The sequence below is a fragment of the Uloborus diversus genome, chromosome 8, assembly GCF_026930045.1.
Source record: "Uloborus diversus isolate 005 chromosome 8, Udiv.v.3.1, whole genome shotgun sequence".
Lineage (NCBI taxonomy): Eukaryota > Metazoa > Arthropoda > Arachnida > Araneae > Uloboridae > Uloborus > Uloborus diversus.
Genome location: NC_072738.1, coordinates 116,759,075 through 116,777,644, shown reverse-complemented (window position 1 = coordinate 116,777,644; position 18,570 = coordinate 116,759,075). Strand labels below are relative to the sequence as shown.

At 34.0% G+C, this 18,570-nt stretch overlaps 1 protein-coding gene across 1 annotated transcript in view; it reads left to right on the top strand.

Annotated features, from left to right (window-relative positions):
• The window catches only part of LOC129227394 (eyes absent homolog 1-like), a 155,123-nt gene that overhangs the window by 59,766 nt on the left and 76,787 nt on the right, over nt 1–18,570 (top strand). The gene's annotated exons all lie outside the window — the stretch shown is intronic.

Here is an 18,570-nt window from a genome sequence, read left to right as displayed (position 1 = left end):
AAGTTACGAGTCATGCACATGAACATATCACATAGAAAAAGCTAGATCAGATCTTATTAAAGCGACGAATAAGGATTTTAAGCACTTTAAATATCTCACGGTAACACGTAATATAAGCATACACAGCTCTTAAAATTCTAACGTAAAAACGAAACTATAATTTTATAAATATTTTTTTTCTAATTAATAAAATTAATCACATCCATCCGTTTATTCCAATTTAATGTGCCTCCACCCTTTCTGAAAATTTTGCATCCCTTCCGTCGGCGATTCATCTCTGTAGTTCATCAAAATTGCCAATTGCAGAAGAAAGCACACAGTAGAATGACATGCGCTGGGCGAAGGCGTGCAAGTGTTGATTGGTGCTGGCGGGGGGTACTGGCTCCCTCCTGCTGTTGGGCAATCACCGCAGATATCTACCTGTCGCGGCGATGCGTGAACAACTGTTCCCACCCAGGTAGTCGAGTGACTTCAGGCTGGGATGTCATCAGAAATTCCGGCCACCGTCAGAGCAGGAAGAGAATTGATTCCTCCAGATGGATGCTTTTGTTTTTTCGAACTTCTCTGATATTTTCCTACTTTGATCGCTTGAAGCCTAGTGATGATGAATGAGGTTGGAACAAAAATTTACTAGGTGATGAGAAATGGAGGGATTAAAGGTAACGGCACCAGTAACAGACAAAGGTCCAGTAACAGACAGTCGTAAGTTTTAATTTAAATAATAAGAATTTTAGGAGCGTTAAACTGATGTTGCTGCGACCCACGAAGACGGTGCAACTATTTAGTGCTATGAATTTTATGAGCCAGTTGGCATTTACAAGATGGTGGAAGGTTATGAACAGCCACCACGAGGTCTGCCGATGTTTCATGCTCATTTGAATTTAATAAGGATTTAGATCTATAAATAAAACTTTTGCACATTTTGAAGAGGAAAGGGGAATTATGTCCATTACTCATGCTTTCCTCATCTTATCTGTTGCTGGGTATTATCAGAATTTTCGATGTCTGTTATTGGGGGTAGGACCTTTTGTCGAAATTGAGCAAATAAAAATAGAATTAACTAATTCAAAGGATCCAGAAGCAGCCAAACGTTAGATGAGATGAAGTTGCGTGAGAGAAAAATAGTTTTAACATTCTTAATACATTAAAGGGCTCAGAAAATTGAGTTAACCAGAGAGCGATATCTTAAGCATGTCTGTTACTAGTGCCGTTACCCTACTGATTTCTAAAAGAAAAAAAGAATTCCCCCATCTTGGAATTATATCATTTCATTCCGTTATCTCCATCAAATACCCAAAACGAAATTGGCTTACACTGTCATCCAGCAAATGAATGGAATGCCGAGGACTGAATGTCAAAATTGAGCTTAGCTTGATGAAATTCTCGGTAGCAAATAATGACTTCAAGTGATCAGGCTTGAAGCCATGTGATAATGAACGAGCTGGGGTCAAAAATTGAGAAATTGGTGTGAAATAGATGCATTTGTCCTATTTAAACTTTCATTTTTACCCATCAAAACATAATAAAAACAATTTTTCTCGCTTCATAAATAAAGGGTTAAAGCTTGCCCGCTTGAATTCAAGTGATGATGAGCAAGGTTAGGACAAAGATGAGAGGACTGATGAGAATTGGAGGCATTTGTCATATGCAATCCATTATTTATTTATTATTTTTTTTAGTTCTCTAATATTGGATTAATATCATTTCATATTCCAATCAGAAAGCTTTGAAAAGGAAATCAGCTTGCACTGTTATCCATTTAGAATTGAATAAAATGTCTAGAACTGGACTTTAAAATCTCGTCTACTAGATGGGACTTCTGTCTATAATTAAAGGAATAAAGCTTGTCTTCAAGGTTGATAGTTTGATGCCACGTGACGATGAATTGAGGACAAAAAAATAAATAAGTACATTAAAAAAAAAAGAGAGAGAGATGGTGAGAGACCAATTACTTATTATATTTATTTTTTCAAAAAAATTCAATTGCATTTCACTTTGTGTTGGATTGCACTGCCATCCATCTACTTAGTAGAATGTTTTGGCTTCAAGTTGATTGCTTGAAGCCAAGTGATAATGAATGAAGTGGGGACAAAAATAAACCAGTTCAGAATCATGTAATAAAAGTATTACCTTTTATTCACGTTATTGTGAATTAGCGCTCTGGTACACAGTAGAACTGACAGGGGCCGTGGTTGCCTGTTTCGTAAGGCATCGGACTCGTAACTGAATGGTCCCGGTTTTGATACCAGCCAGTCGAAGATCCTCCATGTACATTAATGGTGACTGGGTACGTAAATATGTTCGTGGTCACAAAGTCCCTACATGAGGGCACTGTGACCTCCCCAAAAAATATTGGTTGATAGTTTGGAAAATTTGGAGACAATATTGCATTTTTCTTAATGAAAACAAATGTCTCTTCTGTATTAACGTAGCAAGCGATTTACCGCTCTACTTATCAAGTTACTCAATAGATGGCAATACTGAATTCAACTGTTCTTAATACGTAGCTAAAGTGCTACCATCTATTAAGTAAGATTAGAATAATCTAATTAGATAACTGCAGTAGTAAATTCCAGGTAAAATTCATTGTTTCATTTGGTAAGTTGATAATTTTTCCCTCCCAAAAATTTTGAGTTCGGGATGCCACTGTACATTGTTAGTAAAAGCAGACGCTTCCTAATGACTTTTTTCTATCCGGTCTATAGCATAGCTTAAAAAATAACTTTGTGAAAAAAAGCTTTCCCCAAAACTAATTTTAAAAGTGCATAACAAATTACTGCCTGACTGATGAACAGATAGGATCATTTGGATCGAGACCAATATTTTCTTTTTTAGAATAATTTTTTTAGCCCAATCTTCAAGTTGTTCCATCTTCACAAATGGAGTCACTAAAATTTACTATTATTCCTTGTTTTCTTAATTGCTGCGGTCTCCTCAATTAACAGCTCCTTTGGAATTTAACTTTCAACGACAGTTTTTCAAACTGCAAGAGTGTTTTCAATCCAAACACTGTTGCCATTTCTTTTCTTAATATATAATCAATCATAAAGTACTATGTGTTCAGTTCCTAAAACGTTTGGAGAAAAAGTTTTTTAATGAATCTAAAAGCACCCCGACTGCTCATTAGCGTATGAGAGAACGCCTACGTTCGGTTGGGATGGACAGTTGACAGATGTTTCGGCATGTTTCGTCCCACACTTCCATTTTTCTTCTTCCCATTTTCTCAGATCATTTCTGCTTCCATGAAAATGTCTCACTGTGTACGAATCATGATTTAGTGCGTTCTCAGCTTGTTACAATTTTGTGTTACCACAGTCGTTATTAAATTTTCAGCAACCATTTTTCATTGTTGTACCGCATTTTATCTAACCGTTCTCTAATGTAGAATATTTTAATTAACTATTTTAGGGTTCTATCAATAAAATCAACATACTAGTTTCAGTCGCCTGCCTTGTCTAGTGATCAGAGAAGTCTGACTGCGACAGGAAGGTCCTTTTTCGAATCCCGGCTCATCCCGGCTCGGGCATGGACGTACTTTCTTTCTCCTGTCCTTGTCTTTTCTTTGTGTGAATGTGCTGTTATCCTGTGAATGGTTGCCTATTCAATAAACGGGTCCTTATGGCATGTGTGTACTGTAGAAATCGGACTTCACCCTAAATTACTGTACAGTTGGAAAAAGTGAGGCAGCGCAGCACAAATTGCTAGCTTAGCTGGCACACGACACCAACAGCAGCAACATAGTTTCAGAACATCGATGAGTGTTTTTCTTTAATAGTTCTCAAACTATTTCAGAACTCAACATGAGTCTTTATGACCTCTCTTAATGCCCCTTGCATAAAGCAGGGGTGTCCAACTGTTCAGGCCATCATTCCTCAAAGGCGAATGCCCACTTCCTTCAAAATGCTATTGAGCACCCCCCGAAAGAGCAAGTCCCCCAAATGAGATTAAAATTCCAGTAAATCCACCCCCCTCTAAAAATTTCAATGGCGCAATCTGCGACCTTGTAAGCATCCCTGCATAAACTCTGCACCGTGTAGCAGTTAAAGTGTGTATCTTTGTTTTCGAGATTAGTAAATTAAAGTTGGCAAAAATATGAATGAAGAAAAAAAATCCTGTCTCAAAGTTTTTTTTCTTTTAATTTTTTAATTTATTTATTTTTGCACGTGATAATTAGCCTATGTTCAGAATGTGACTAGTCATCATTTTGTGGCTGAAAAAATGTTAAAACAACCATTCTAAGTTATCCATTTTTTCTTCAAGATTCACTTCATTTTCAATTGTTTAGAATTTAGTGGCAATCACTACGGATTTTTGATAACAATCCCTTTTTCATAAAAACCATGCAAATGTACACCGCACTTTCTTAAAACATTCCTCAGACACCTGCGATGTATTTTTAACGAAAATTTAGTACGTACAATGTTACAAGATGATGTAAGGATTGGTAATATAGGTAAGGTATTATTGAAGTCCATTTCCCAACCAGAAAATGTTGGTCTACAAGGATTATTACTAAGCTCCCACAACCAAACCCGGCGATTTCGATTTGTAAAAAATAGTTTAACGCTTCATAATGCGTGGAATTCAGGAAATTTCAAGGTCTGATGAGCTTCGAATTAAATAGTCTTCAATATAAACAAACATAAGGCTGTGATAAGGCTTGATCACAGAGAAATGGTGGATGACCTTGAAGCGGAAACATCATTTGTATCATTATCATTTATAATATGTTGCTTGTTTTTATTTTGTGGACCCTCTCTATTCTGAACACACATAGGACCGAGCAGAAGTGTTCAGATTATGGGGGTGTTCATAATGGAGGGAGATTGGATAATGCATGTACATGTATTATATTTCGTTCACGAACTATCTTCAGTACTTTTATCTAATGAGCTATACTAGTTATTGAGATAGAGTTAATAGTTAAAGGGGGTTGAAAATAGTGTTCATAATACTGGGGTGTTCATATTATAGGGAGTTCGGAGTACAGAAATGTCAGCCTATGTTAAGTCTATGTAGTTTAGCTGGGACCATCAAAATGTGTTCAGAATATCGGGGTGTTCACATTAGAGAGAGTTCAGATAGAGAGAATCCACTAGATAGGATCAGCGAGAACGCGCTTTTTACTATACTGGGCGCTTTCTAATTATTCCTATTACAAATGATGTTTCCGCTTCAAGATCTTTCGCCATCTGTCCGTGGTCAAGCTTTACCAATTGAAATACTATTTAAATCAAGTGGAGAGTTTAAAAAAATTGCATCTTTTTTTTTCAACATTAAAATCTTATTTATGAATCATCGCAAAAGCGACGACCCATGTGAAACAATACGCGACAAGTCAGTGGGTGGCCCCGTTCAACGCAAATGGAAAAAAAAAAAAAAAAAAAAAAACTGCTAAAATCTTTTGATCAGATAAGGAACTAGTTTAATCTTTAAAACACAAATTTATCAGAGTGATGCTTCCTGGAAAGGCGATTTCGGAAATCTCAGGCATTTGATGCGCGGCTGAGCAAAAACCTTGAGCCAGGCTGATTCGCTGCGACAGGCGATCGTTTGAGTCTTAGCAGAGCTGGCGAAGCGTTCAAGACCGTTCCCAAACTGCGCTAAGTAGTGCGTTCAATAGCCAGAGTAATTAGCTGACAGCTGCGGGGAAATTAAATGACCTGATAGATCGGGGAAGCATTTTAGATTTGACCAAGGCTTACCTTGAATCAGAGTACGATTCATTTCTTCAGCTCCTTGAAGAAGACAAATCTTGTTAGAAAAAAACAGTTGCCAAAAGATTGTGTAAGCATTATCGAAAGCACTAAACACTTTATGTAATATGGTGACAATCCGGTTATCATATCCAGCGACTGCAGTTTTGTCCTTATTATGGACTCAACAGTCTGGAATAGTGAATAACCGAGCTGGAGGCAGATGTCTCCAAAGCTCTTTGAAACTCAGAGTGTCAACAAGCTGGTAGATAAAGTAAAGTTATCTCACCACCAGTGATAGTCCACAGCCATGGTGCGGTTCAACTCGTTAATTGAAGGCGAAGTTTCGGCATTAAGTATTAAGTCTTGAACCGCACCATGACTGTGTGAATCTTGCTGGTGAGATAAATTTACTTTATCTACCACTTTGTTAGCACTCTCAGTTTCAATGAGAAGACATCTGCCTCCAGTTCGGTTCTTCACTATTCCAGACTAATGAGTCCGTAACAAGGATAAAACTACAGTCTCTGGATGTCATAACTGGGCAGTCGTACTATTTCAGGTAGTTATATCTTAGCCCTGGCTTAAGGACTGTAACTTACTGCTTACTAAGCACTTTATGAGGTATACAATGATGTTTTTTACGCTTTTAGTCTAAGGACACAGTTAGGTACGTTATTTCTTGTATTGTTTGCACAAAGTCAGCTGAAAACTTCTTTCATAACTAAGAGCAACCTATGTGAGCGTCAACTTAATTAACATAAGAGAGTACAAGTTTCAACAAAATGTATAAACTACACGCACATGTTTTTGAAGAATTGGGTGGCGAAATCTGCTTTAAAGGGAAATACTCTTGTGATTTTCGCTATTTTCACTTAACAAGTTATGTGTATGGGGAAAAATGAAAAATATCTTTTTTCCCACAGAATTTACCAATATGAAATCAGTAAATTGTTCAGATTTTTTTTTTTTTTTTTTTTTTTTTAAGCTCAAGGAATATTCTGTGTACATATTTCAGTTTCCTCTCTCTTATAATGTCAAGAATACAATAAACACTAAAAATCCGGACTAATGGAGCACCCCCGCACAAGGGTGCTAATATAGAGGGGCAAGGGGGAACTCCAGCCCCCCCCCCCTAGAAACGAGAACTTCCTTGCTTTTAGTGCTTTTTTCTTCGCAAAAATGTATAAAAATTTCTTTTCTAGCCAGTAATGAATAAGTTATTAAAAACGTCAAATTTTAATATCTCTAATCTGCACCGAAATCGGTTTCCATGGGGGAAAAAATCTGCTAAACCATGGGGAAATTTTTTGAGCCCCCCCCTTAAAATTTTGCATATGGGCGCCCTTGCCCCCGCCTCTTTTTTGCCACGGGGGTTGCTGGGGTGTTCGCCACTGCTCATGAAATTAAAAATAAATAAATAAATGCAATATGACGTTCCGCTCACAGTACAGAGTAGGCTCTGATCTTAATTTAAACTCATTTAATTTTTACTTTAAGTAAAATTTTCAGGTTGAGTCACTCTGTCATTGATTTGCTCTGAATTGACGCAATGCTTTACCAGGTAGATAGAGCAAAAACAAATATGGCCCCCTGTTCCAAGGTGTGCAGAATCGTACTACTGGTACTCTCAAAAACTTATTCGAAAATGAGTCAGTAATTTCACGAAATATTGGGAAACTTTTCACCACAATATTCTGCATCATCCTTCAACATATTGAGTAATGTTTGTTCGAAAATTTTCCGTGAAAGAATTTCGGGATGGTAACTACAAAATGGGGATTAATATTTTAAATTTCTAATTTATCAGTAACAGAAAAATGAAATTCAAACAATTGATTTTTACACTAATTATACTGATAAAATTAATTGAAGTACCAGAAGTTAAGTTATGTAAAGTCATAAATGTTATGTAAAGTTGAAAATTTCTAGATGATTATGGTAGGCAAAACTCTCCTCTGTTTCGGAGCAAGATATTGCAATAGTAGCCTTAGTATATATGTCGCTGCACAGCATGATTTAAGAAAACTTGAGGTTTGAACATTGCACGTGTTTTACTCAAAACTAAAGTTTATTTATATCCTTTTGCAACTCACTGCCTCAGTCCGTTTTTTATTTTTATTTATTTATTTATTTATTTTATTTATTTATTTTTTATTTTTTTTGTAAGCCTTTACAGGTGTTTAAAAATTTTTTGGAAGAAAACTTAACGTAGACCCATAACCAAATAGTCAAGAGGCAGTCAGAATTTTTTTAAAAATGGCAAAAATAAATGAAAGACATAGTTTCAGAAATGCAGAAATGTTCATTTTAGCACTAATCGCAAGTCAATCATACCCGTAATAGTACTACCGAATGTTGAGACTATTAGTTGAGGCAAACCGAACCTGGCAGCATTGTGAAGGTTACGCAGATCTGAATCACTGCACTATGACGCTGCAAGGTTAGGTTTGCCCCAACTATAAATACAACAAGATTACGCATGCGGACACACACTAGTTTTTAAATTGACTTCTAGAAACTAAGTTATGGATAAGTGTTCCAATTTTTTCAGTTTCAATTTTATTTCAATCAACGGATTTTTTACAAAAATTCATTTCACGGATAATATAAAAAACAATTAGTAGCAGACACGTCAATTTTTCTTTGCCCTGTCAAATCGAAACTCCCTGATTGAGTACATGTGAGTATGGCTATAGCAACAGCCTGACTGAATGATGTCGTAACTGTGATGATTAATGTGTATTTTAAATAACGTTATGGATAAGTGTAACAATATCACCAGCAATTTAAATCGCTTCGTTAGCATCTAAGTCAAATAATTTATTTTAAAAATGTCTAAACCAAAAGCGATAAAGAAAGAAAAATATGATGCATTTGGCTAAAACGAAAACAAGAAATCATTTTTTAAAATGTTCATTCTAGTTACTAAACTAAATACCATGAAGTAACTTGGGGAAATTTTACAGGATTGTAACACTTTCTTGAATTTCAAATTGCAACGGTGAAGTCAAAAAAAAAAAAAAAAAAAAAAAAAATAATTAAAATTGTATTGCAATAAAATACAAAATTACATGTATAGCTTCAGAAATATTTCAACTAATAGAGATCTCACATTAATTGCGCCATGATAAATGCGTTCATCTGAACTTTAATGACCAATCGTTACGCAGTGGCCCCAACATCTAACAGGTTTTTAACACTTTCCCAAAAGACAATTTATTACAGAGCCATATGCGCTAGAAAATCAAAGAATAAAAAAAAAATGTCTTCTGACGTTGCCGAAGATAACTCTCAATTATCAGAATCTCATCAAACTAGAAAAGATCGCAGGAAAGTTCACTGGTCCTCAGTGGCCAACACCCAATTTTTCTTCCCCATTTACCTTTCAAATTTCGGCAGCCTCAATAAAAAATTCAAAGCTTAAGGGTATATGGAACCGGCAACAATCAATCCAGACAATAGAATCTAGCAGCTACAATATATAGTGGTCCGAGGCGTTTCCATCGCTCTTGGGAGGTGTGGCCCGATGCGTTTAATTTGTCCATGCTTGATAAGATCTGACGACAGGTAGACAAACGGGGTTATCACTTTTTTATGCACTTAGTTCTTATAGGTGGCAGTGAAAAAAAAACATTTAAAATAAAATAGTAAAGATATAAAATAAAAAAAAGTGTGTAGGAGGTCGTTTGGTGATTGTTGTGACCAACAAACATGCAGTTGAAGCTTTGGGTAAGAGAGAACTCGGTCTGCAAATGCATGGTTTCCTCGTTGTATTGGATATTTCGCAACCTTTTCCGCTTCCACTGCTCAGGGTAAGATATGCATTGATTTTTCCCCCGATGTTGTATAACCACATTTTTAAGTCTCGAGTTCATTTCAAATGAAATTCAGATAGTGCCTTTATCCAGATACCTAAACTTTACGAGTTGTCTTGTGTATTTTTATTAGAAAGAAAAATTTATTTTGTTATAAAACTTGCACTGAAACATCATTTTTATTTTTGGCTGCAAATTTGAACCTTAAAAAAAAAAAAAAAAAAAATTATTTAACTTTTTTTTTATTTAACCATTAAAAATATTTTTATCAAATTAATGAACAAATAAACAAATAAATAAGTAATGAAACAATAAACGAATAAATAAGTAAATAAATAAGAAATTATCCCATTAAAAATATAGTCACTTATATTAAAATGGACATTAAAAACTCTTGCAGCTCCGTCAGTTTTCCGTCACAACGCATAAACTTTAATTCTTTTAATCCAATGCAGGGAAAAATATTCAAATTAAGTTTCTTATTGTTACTTCTTTATCTTTAAAGTATTCATCAGTTAAAAAAATACTGTATAAATTCACAGGAAAACAAATCGTAGGGTAGACCGGGGCAGGTTTGCGAGGATTTTTTCCAATGATTTTTCTAAATTTTATGTTTTAATTTAGGAAATTTTCGACATTGCGGTTTGAATGGTCAAAGCAGTTAATGGAGTCAAAATTGGTATATTCAGTTGTTGCTCAGTTTGCATTTTTTACCGTTAAAAAAATTATTCAGAGTCCAAGTTATGCATAAACTTGCCCAAATTCTGCTGATTTTTATATATTTGTTCTTTTTTAACTAAGTATTATTTATTCACAATAAGCTTCAAAACGTTCAACTCAAAATTTACTCGACTCGGTAGAAAACAGATTATTCTTTCTACATTCTAAACCGAATCTCGACTGATGCTCAAAAACTTGTGAATATATTTGCTAGGGATCAGCATCAATCTGTTAAGACTATTGGCTCTCCAGTTATAATTCGTTTTGAAAAAAAGGGCACTGCGTAAACGTGCCTCGGTCTACACTACTAAAGTTTAAAAGAGTTATTTTGTCACGAAGCAAAATTAGCAAACATTGTGATGGGGGGGGGGGGGGCATAAATAAAAATTATATTTTGTTTTCTTGTTTATATTTTTATTGTTTTTATTGTTAACGATGAAATACAGAGAAAAAGTGTCGCGCTGTTCCCGGTTGACCATTAAATGTCTATGCTCCTCGATTTAACGATATCCTTAATTGAACGGTAACTTTTTCCAGTTCCTTGACAATCGATAAATGGAGGTTATACTGTAATAATAATAATGTGTTTCCTCTTTATCGTTCTCGCATGTGCTTGTCATCTTAGTCACATAGAGAAGGGTGGCCCAAATCGGGTAGGTCGCCCAAAGCGGGTAGGCCTTCGTATGCCTCCCCCCTATGGTGTGTAAGCGGCGATGCATACGTATGTCGTGCTTACATGAACACCCCCCCCCCCCTCCCCGAGTTTTAATCCGACTCAGCGAAGCATCAGTGAAGCGGCATGGCGCAACCAGGCTTAAAATTAAAAAAAATATATATATATATATATACATTTCTAAAAAAAATAAAAAAAAGAAGTTTTGTAACTTGTGAATAGTTGAAGGCCAGATTTTTTTTTTTTATTATCAATAATATTATGTTATTCTGACACCATCCACCTAAAAACTACGATAGTCATTTCGTTTGTTTCTTTTTTAAATTTAAGGTTATAATTATTGCAATAAAAAACGTGCCTTCGGGCAAAGCGGGTATAGGATTTAATCATAGTTTCTTTACCCGTGTGCTGTCTTAAAGTTATTTTTTTTGGCTGGCAATCAATTTGTCTATTAATTTAAGAGCAATTTCTTTATGTTTTATAAAAAATGTGCTGAAAGTACAACTTTTTTATACATATTTTTATAGTGGCAGGTAGCTAGTCAATTATTTTAATCATTTATTACTTCATATTTGATTGTCAAATGTACCAAATCACAATTAGTTAAGCTTACCCGCTTTAGGCTCCCTGGTAGGGCAAAGCGAGTTTTTCAAATGTGTGTAAAGTTTGATAATAAATAAATATTGGGTTTGAAAAAAATGCAGAAATCACTTTTTATTTTGAAGTTCAAAAACCCTCCTAAGAATTAAAACCGAAATTGTTACGATAAAAATCCAAAAACTACAATTTTCGAGCGTTCTTCGAAAACCTACCCGCTTGGGGCCACCCTCCCCTATTGCAGAAAACGATATTATCTACAGAAAAAGACTTCAAAAATATCAATTTAATTCTAAAAAACAAAATGCAGAAGGTAATAATTATTTGTAGTTAACATCATTCCTCATAAGAACAGAAAATGTTTCGCAAAAACAAGTTTTTATTTTTTAAGTTGGAGGAGTGTGGGGAAAAGTGAAATGGTGAAATATTTTCACAGTTCCCCTATCTAGGAATATTTTAACTAATCTTTTAAACACAATGTTGATTCCTGCCAAATTCTAAATAGCTCTAAAGATCAAGGAAAATAATATCATAGAAGTCTTTTTCAAAATTTGATGCTCATTTTGCAATATTTTGTGGTTTCCTCCCCCCCCCCCCCTCAAAAAAAAAAAGTAATTGAAAATGATAAAGTTTCTGTAATCAGCATCTTTACATCTTGCAAGAAGTTCCGTCCAAAACTAAGCGAACCTGCTTTCACGTATACCAACGTAGACTTTCTAGCATTTGATCAATATTTCTCATTTAGCTAACACTGCAAATTATGTCGAACTAATTTTTCATTATTTTAAATTGATTTCCAAAAAAAAAAATATTTTTTTCTCTTCTAACAAAATAGATACGTATAAAAAAAAGAAAAAAAGAAAAAAAAAACAAATAAACAGAGTACTAGCACATTTTTAAACAATACAGCTAACATATTTTGTTTAAAAAAAAAAAAAAAAGAAGTAAAAATAAAAAGCACTTCAAAATAAATACATTTTATTGGAAAAGAAAAAATCGTTTGTTTCTCTCAAATTTAAGTAAAAAAATGAAAAATGCTCCTTTTATTTTATCCCTGTTACAAAAAATTTAAAGAGAAAAGTAATAATAAAATTAACTCTTAAAAAAATAAACTTTGCGAAAAATTTAATCGTTTTGCATAGCTCTTGTTTTCTGTTAAAAAATAAAGCACTTCCAATTTCCTTTTATTTCCCGTTACCATAAATAATATAAATTATTTAATTACTTTTGAATGAAAATAAAAGTAAATTATCTCAGGAATCATTATTTCACAGTAAAAACCAGGTTTGCGGAGTTGGAGCCAAACAACCAAGATAATGCTATAAATCAGCGTTTCTTAAATTGTGTTCTTGGAACCCTAGGGATCCATGGAGATCACTCAAGGATTCCACGAAACTCGCATTTTTTTTTTTTTTTTTTTTGCAAAACGGTCAAATTAGTTTATTAAATATTAGGTTTGAGCAAAGTGTCTAATGAGTATTTTCCGCTGAGAAAATATTAATTGTGGGTTAAAAAGTAATTGTCAATGTATGACTTTCAATTATGTCAGCCCTATAAAACGACTCTCTTATTGAAATGGCAAATGATCCTTTCTTGCACCAGAAATATAAAATAATAACATTCAGTGAAATTCTAGTGCAATTTTAACGATAAAATCCTCAATTGTGACGAAATTTCTTGTTTGCATTTTTACTAATTGCAACTAAATTTATGTTTTCAACTTATCTGTCAACAAAAACTAAACATCACCACAGGCATAGTGCTGAACCTGATCTGAGAATACAACTTGTTTCTTTTAAATAAATTCTTTAACATTTTCTTTGAAATGAGTTGTAGATATTATTCAGAGAAAAAATCGAGTTAATTTTTAAATTAGTGTTTTAAGTCGAAAAATATTTTTTTTAAACAGGAAAACCAGATTTTATTGAAAATTAACCATTTCTAGAATGTTGCATGCAAACTATACTATGGATAACACAGGGGTTCCACGAAGAAAGTGGACAACTAAAAGGGTTCCACTTATCAAACAAATCAAGAAACGCTGCTATAAATCGATGCGTGAGAGAGACAAAAAAAAAACGTTGCTTGCTTGAAATCAGAAAAATTACGATCATTTGATTGCAAACACAAGGAATAACTTCATATCCCAGAATCCACTAGATCAGTTACTGCAGATTGATGGGAGCCTTGCATAAGTTCCCGATTATAATTTAAAAGTCCAAAAAATAGCTTTGTTTCACTGTACCTCGCGTTTCACTGAGCCCCACCCTCTCCTACCATAAAGTGGAAACACATTATTATTATTAGACTTCTAATAATACAGAGAAATCCCGCTACAATGATTACCAATGCAGCAAAATATCGATTTCAGTGAAATAAATTTCAAGTCCTATTTTATTACTATCGCTTTGCTTAAACTTCACTACAACGAAATTCCCATTACAGCGAATAAAATGTGCGATCCCTCGAAGTTCGTTGGACTTTACTGAAAACTCGTTTTCGGTTTTAGATTTTTTTTCCTTAAACAATTAGAGTTAACCGTAAAACATTATCTCAAAGTTTCACCCTCAAAATGTAGATTTTCTATAAATTTACTTATGTGATATCTTTTTTAAATTTTTTTAAAATTATTTTCTTAACATTTTGACAGTTTTTTGAAAATTATAATAAAATGTTTTCAGCTGGTTTGGTATTCTATCTACAGCTTTAGTGCATAATAAAATCAGGGGTGCCCCCCCCATGAGCAAGGCGCTCCCCCCCCTAAATATCGTAAAGACTCACCCCATAAGTAAGAGCCCTCCCAAATGAGAAAAATACCCCTCAAAGCAACCCCCCTAAAAATTTCAATGTCGCAGTCTGCGTCATGCCCCCCTCCTCCTCCCTGTGTGGGCACTCCTGACAAAATCACTTATACATACAAAATGCGTTTACAGTATTCTACTGCTGCACAAAACTGTCTAAAAAACTCATCGAAATGAAAAGATAAAGAAAAGAAAGCTTTCATTACTAGCAGTTTTTAAAAAGAAAAATGACCCGTCTGGAACTCAAGACAGCGCACGATAAAAATAATAAACAAATAGAATGATGTTCTGCCGACGACAGGGGGGCGTTGCGACCCTATGTAGATGGCGCTGCGAGAGCGTGATTAAGCGACATCGTGGCTTCACTGCGACGGGAAAGTTACCGAAATATTTTGAGAGCGTTTTTTGAAGCGTTGTTTTGTTTTTTTGGTCGTTGTTAAAATCTTGCTAGTATGCCATGTTGTCATGTATCAATAAATCAGGAAAGTGCGGTAGAGCTAATAAGTCATGTGACTCATTATAAAGAATGAAATTGGACATACAAAAGTCAGATAAAAGGGGAGATGGAATCATCGGAATTCAAGTGCAAGAACAAGAACAGTTGTTTAAATCTCTTTGTTTCTTTTTTTTTTCTATTTGGAAATAAACCGGAAGAAGTTTTGTCAAAAATTTGAAATGTAAAGGACTAATTGAATTTATCCAAGGTATTATAGTTCATAAGTATAATTGAAAAATAAAACAGTGCATCATTTTAAATTAAAAAACAAATTTTGAGTTAGTTATGATTAGAAAAGTTCGGAAGTTGATGATTAGCTTTTGAATTTGAAATTAAATTCGTTTCATTTCAGTTGCACTTTGAAGAAATTCTATCCGTACAGGAAAATAACCATATCATATTTCAAGAACTTTTTTTTTTTTTTTTATAGTACAAAAAAAAAAAAAAAAAAAAATCAGAAAATGAGTGAATAACTTGTTGTGGTTACACACCCGTCGGTGAAATCCAGGCTTCGTTCTATTTTTTCATATATTTTTTTGTCGAAGTCGGAAATTAATTCGACGATAAAAGCTTGATTTTCGATAAATCTTTTATTCCCCACTAAAGTCTCTATTACATTTTAAAAATAAGACCTTTATAGTTGGATCTATTTTACGTAACTTTTATTTATTTATTTCTAGAGTGAAAAGCTGAAGTTGTTTAAAAATTTATGTCTAGAAATGTGTCAGTGGCGCAACACAAGGGGAGGGTCCAGGAAGTTCGGACCCCTTCGATCGCCATTGAGATTTTTTGATTGACTATAATCCTATGTATGTAGCACGTAAAATAATTCTAAGCAAAGGCATCAATAATTCCAGATTTCCGAAGGAAAATTATTTTCTCTCTTTCTTCCCCTGCAAAATCGAACTGTATGTGAACGTAAATTGGTCAAAAATGATGATTTTGTTTTTCTGTTTTTATTTTAAATTGCGAGAAATGTATGTACATTCATTGTTGTACTTTTTTACGTTTTTTTCATAAAATATTTTTTATTAATAAATTATTTTATTAACTAATGCTAAGTAATTAATTTTTTACTCCGGAAAATCGATAAAAAACCAATAAAGCATGTTTGGATGTGTGTTGGAATATGATATGAGAATGGTGGAATTTCAATCCTGGACTCCCCCTTTGAAAAGTTCCTGTGTGCGCCACTGAAATGTGTGCATAACCAGAAACGCTAGTTGAAGAATATCTCAAGCCTTATATCGAGGAATAACGTTTACGGAAAAGATTTCGGCAGAGCTAACTTTTCAGTTTAAGAAAAAATTCTCATTCGTTAACATTTGCAGTTTTATTCTGCGAATTGAAAAATTCTGCACTCCCAAAAATATAAGTTTGGGGTATCCTGGATATTGCTTTGGAAAGGACATCACCAATACCATACCGTACATCAAAATGCATAACAATCTGCCTTATTTGGATTAGAAACCTATTGCAAATTACTATTATCTAGAAATGCATTTGCAAAATTTAATAATTTAGGCGTGCCAACTATCTTATTTCTCATATTTCATAATTTGTTCAACACTCAAAAAGATTCCACTTTACCGAAAATTTAGTTTGAAGCGGCCGTGGATATTGCTTTTGAAAATAACATCACTAACATATAACACACATCAGAACGTATAACAAATTAACATATTATTTTGATAATTATTTAGAAACGCGTTAGTAAAATGGAATCATTTGTGTGTACCAACTATCTCAGTTTTCACATTTCATGATTTGTTCAACACTCGAAAAAATTCTGCTCTCCTGAAAAGCGGGGGAGGGGGGGGACACCCCTGGATATTGCTCTTGAAAATGACATCACTAACTTATACCGCATTGCAATCTGTTGGATTAGAAAATTATTGCAATTATTTAGAAACACATTTGTAAAATTTGATCATTTTGGTGCACCCACTATCTCAATTTCTCACTTTTCATAATTTGTTCAACACTCAAAAAATATTCCCCTGAGGTTATATCTTACTCTCAGAATGGAGTAAACTGCACTTGGAAATGCCCACGACAAGAGGAGATATCTCGCGCATTAAAACCTCAATGTTGAAGTGAGAGAAAAACGGAGGAGGGAAAAAAAGAGGTTGCAAGAGCACGGTACGTCTTGGAGGCTGTCGTCATTTCCGATAACGCTAGGACATGAGTGGTAACAGGTGCAACGCTGGAAATTATGACCGCGGTTCTGCAGAAAACCACTATGAGGGAGGTTTTCTCTTCTCTATAAATGTTTTTCGTTCAAATTCTTAAAGACCACAGGTGTCTGTTGTCAATTTATAGCCACATGTTGATGGTGGAAATATGAAATGGTTGCGAAGACGCATTAATGAAGCTGTTAAAAATTGTATTTGCAGATTAATTTTCATGTTTTTTTTTCTTTCTTTATCTGAATGTTTTTTTTTTTTCATTTGAAGTGAAACTTTTTATGCGAGGGCTTTGAAATTCTGATCCGCAACTTTTTGTGTGACGGAAGTGATTTATAGTTGTTTTTAAATTGCTGGCAAAAATAATAAAAAATAATTGTAATTACGTATGACTTTTAAAGACTTACGCTTTTTAATTGTTGCCAAAAACAATGAAAAAGACTAGCAATTAAAAAGTTAGTTTTCTTAATAAACTTAACCAATTAATTTCATGACTGAACTTAAACAAGCATATATTTGTGAATTTTGGATATTTTGAACTTTTCAAATAATGCAGGTTTTTAGAGATTTCTTTGATTCAAGTCAAGTCATCAGTTTAAAAGTGTAATTCACATTGCTAGTTCAGCCTGCAAATAAGTTTGTTAACTTTTATAAAGCATATTAACTTTATAATTGCTATTATTTTACGTTGTTTTGGGCAACAATAAAAAAAGCTGATTTCGAGTATTCAGTTTTATCGTCGTTTATAATCTAATTTTTTATTAAAGTATAAAATTTTGTTGTAAACATGACTAAGTCAGGCGGAGAAAGAACAAGAGCTTGGCGTCAGAGAAAATGTGCGGGTGAAATCACAGTTTAGAATGTAAAAATGTAACGAAAAAATGCTTTTGTCCGAGTTTCACTTTTTTCAGTCATCAGTTCACAGAGACGTGGCTGTCTAGAAATATCACAAAACCTGTCGTGTCGTAGTACATAATTAATTTCAGAGTAAAAGTTTGAAAAGCATTTTATTGCCAAACTTATCGAAAATAAAAAGAATTCTGTTATTGGGGGGGGGGGGGGGGGGAGGGGGGGATGGAGAGAAGAAGTTTAATCAAAATCTAAACACAGACCGAAAACCTGAATACATTTTTTGCACACATTTTCATTTCACTGTTATAAACTTTAAAACTGTTACTACATTTTTTAAACCAATGTCTTAACAGTTAGTACTATTAACGAAATATATTTCCTTTAAGCAAATGCAGTATAACTTTCAAGGTTTTGTTTAAAGGTCATATGCCGAATCACGAAAAGTGAATTGTTTTGTGTTAAGAGTGAATTTGAGCAATTGCCCTTTCAACACAGACATGTAAACATGATGCATAGTATATCTATATATATGTAGTCAACTCTCGATAACTCCCCAAGGGACCGGCTATTGGTTGTTCGAGTTATGGGAAGTTTTTACAATAGTCTCAAGAGTTCGGGACCCGATGAAAGCTTCGAGATAAAGATGAATTCGAGTTATAAACTTTTGGTTATCGAGATTCGGCTGTATTTTGTATGTGTGTACATATGTTGTGTGAATACAGTCTTACATA